This window comes from Silene latifolia, chromosome 10, assembly GCF_048544455.1.
Source record: "Silene latifolia isolate original U9 population chromosome 10, ASM4854445v1, whole genome shotgun sequence".
Taxonomy (NCBI): domain Eukaryota; kingdom Viridiplantae; phylum Streptophyta; class Magnoliopsida; order Caryophyllales; family Caryophyllaceae; genus Silene; species Silene latifolia.
In genome coordinates this window covers 29,863,278-29,866,361 of record NC_133535.1, presented here as the reverse complement: position 1 = coordinate 29,866,361, position 3,084 = coordinate 29,863,278, and positions in this window count along the sequence as shown.

Sequence of the window (3,084 nt, the reverse complement as noted above, 5' to 3'; positions counted from 1 at the left end):
TAAAAGCAGGTCGCGTTAAACCTGTTGGTATGTCTTCTTCTTCTACTTTTATTCATATGATTGAGATTAACCACGCAAGTTACGGAACTTGGGTACTTGATACTGGTTGTGGTTCTCATCTGTGTAATCATGTGCAGGGCCTCCGAAATCTCGAGCCTCTCGTAAAGGGTGAGGTTGACCTGCGTGTCGGGAATGGAGCAAGAGTGGCTGCCGTCTCGAAGGGAACATATGTGATCCAGCTTCCTAGCGGATTTGAGTTATCATTATATGATTGCTATTATGTACCCAGTCTTTCGAAAAACATTATTTCAGTTTCTGCACTTGACAAACTTGGTTTTTCATTTGTAATAGAGAATAATACTTGCATTTTCTCTTTACACAATATGATTTATGGCAAGGCAGTCTCCATGAACGGAATTTATGTTTTAGATCAGACCACCGAAATATTACACGTAATGAATAAAAAGTTAAAGGTTGGTGACAAAGATCGAGGCGTATCTATGGCATCGCCGTATGGGACACATTAATGAGAAACGCGTAAAACAGCTCATTAAACATGGAGCTATCTCGGCCTTTGATTTTCAATCATTTGGCACGTGTGAATCATGTCTCATCGGTAAGATGACTCGAATTTCCTTCAAAGGTGTTGGAATGCGCGCTGCTGACCTATTAGGACTCATACACACGGATGTATGTGGACCTATGTCAATCACCGCACGAGAAGGCTATAGGTATTTCATCACTTTCACGGATGATTTAAGTAGATATGGATATGTCTACTTAATGAAGCACAAAAGTGAATCCTTTGAGAAATTCAAGGAATACGAGAATAGGGTGCGAGAACCTATTAGGTAGGAAGATTAAAACACTGCGTTCGGATCGTGGTGGCGAGTATCTTTCTCACGAGTTTGATCAACACCTAAAGGACTGTGGGATTGCCCTACGATTAACTCCACTGGAACACCTCGGTTGAACGGTGTGTCCGAACGGAGAAATCGAACACTACTTGATATGGTTCGATCATGATGATGAGTCACCGTGTTGCACGACTCGTTATGGGGTTATGCTCTTATGTCAGCCGCTCTAATACTTAACCGAAGTCCGTCTAAAGCTGTTGACAAGACTCCATATGAACTATGGAAGGGAACGGTCCCTAACTTGTCCTTTATACGGGTTTGGGGCTGCGAGGCTTATGTCAAGTGGAGACACGAGGATAAGCTCGGCCCGCGATCGGTCAAGACATACTTTATAGGTTATCCTAAAGGAACACTTGGTCATTACTTCTATTCGCCAACCGAACAACGTGTTATTGTTGCGGCTAGTGCGACATTCTTAGAGAAGGAATTTCTCGAGAACGCAAAGAGTGATAGAACCTTCGACCTGTCGGAGATTCCAGAACCAAATACCGAGCAACCATTGGAGGAACCTATTCCTTCAATCCCGGCTGCGGTGAATATTCCTGAGGAACCTAGGAGGTCGGGAAGAGTCTCTATTCCTCCGGACAGATACATTGGTATGGTCGAGGAACATGACATAGATGACGTTCTACTCTTAACGAGTAGTGAACCTGCAACCTATAAAGGTGCCATGACCAGTTCTGACTCGAAGCTATGGCTTGAGGCCATGAAATCCGAGATGGACTCTATGTATGAGAACAACGTGTGGGATCTTGTTGACTTACCTGCTAAGGTTCGTCCCCTTCAATGCAAATGGCTTTACAAGATAAAGCATTCTGTGGAAGGTCAACAAGATATCTACAAAGCACGACTAGTTGCTAAAGGTTTCACCCAAGTGCCAGGTTTGCACTACGATGAGATTTTTGCACCCGTAGTCATGTTGCGTTCCATTCGGATTATCTTAGCGATTGCCGCTTTCCATGACTATGAAATCTGGCAAATGGACGTGAAAACCGCCTTCTTAAACGGCTTTTTGGAGGAAGAGTTGTACATGGTACAACCCGAAGGTTTCATCGATCCAGAACATCCTAAGAAAGTGTGCAAGCTTAAGCGTTCCATTTATGGACTGAAGCAAGCATCTCGGAGTTGGAATCATCGCTTCGACCAAGTGATTAAAGAAAATGGATTTACTCGATCGGTCGAGGAACCATGTTTATATATCAAGTCGAGTGGGAGCAAGATTGTTTTCCTAATATTGTATGTTGACGACATACTCCTGATTGGGAATGACATACCTCTCTTAACTTCGGTGAAAGTATGGTTGAAAAACCATTTCCAGATGAAAGATCTGGGAGAGGCACAAAGAATTCTAGGCATCCGTATCTATCGAGATAGATCACGACGGATGTTATCTCTCAATCAGGAGTCTTACATAGACAAAGTCCTAGAGAGATTCAGCATGACTAACTCCAAGAAGGGGTTTCTTCCTATGGCTCCAGGGGTGCATTTGAGCAAATCTCAGGCACCAGAGACACCGGAAGAGAAAGAGCGCATGACACGGATTCCTTATGCTTCGGCTATAGGATCAATCATGTATGCCATGATATGCACACGTCCGGACGTGGCATATGCATTGAGTATGACAAGTCGATTCCAACAGCATCCAGGTGAATCACATTGGCTGGCTGTCAAGAACATTCTTAAGTACCTACGGAGGACTAAAGATTGGGCATTGACTTATGGAGGCGAACAAAAGCTATGCGCAACCGGTTCGAGATGCTAGCTTCCAAACGGATCGTGATGACTCGAAATCTCGGACTGGATTCGTTTTTACTCTTAATGGCGCTATGATCGGTGGAAGAGTTCGAAACAAACTATTTACAAAGAGATTCTACGACCGAGTCCGAGTACTATGCCGCGTACGAAGCTACAAAGGAAGCGATATGGATGCGTCAATTCTTACATGGACTATCGATAGTGCCTAGTTCGAATGACCCGATCACCATCTATTGCGACAATAGTGGTGCCATCTTCCAAGCTAAGGAGCCAAAGTCTAGCAACAAGTCTAGACATGTACAACGGAAAGCTCATCTAATCCGAGATTACGTGGAGCAAAAGGAAGTAGTGATAGAAAAGATTGCTACAGATGATAACATAGCAGATCCTCTCACTAAACCATTACGACAAG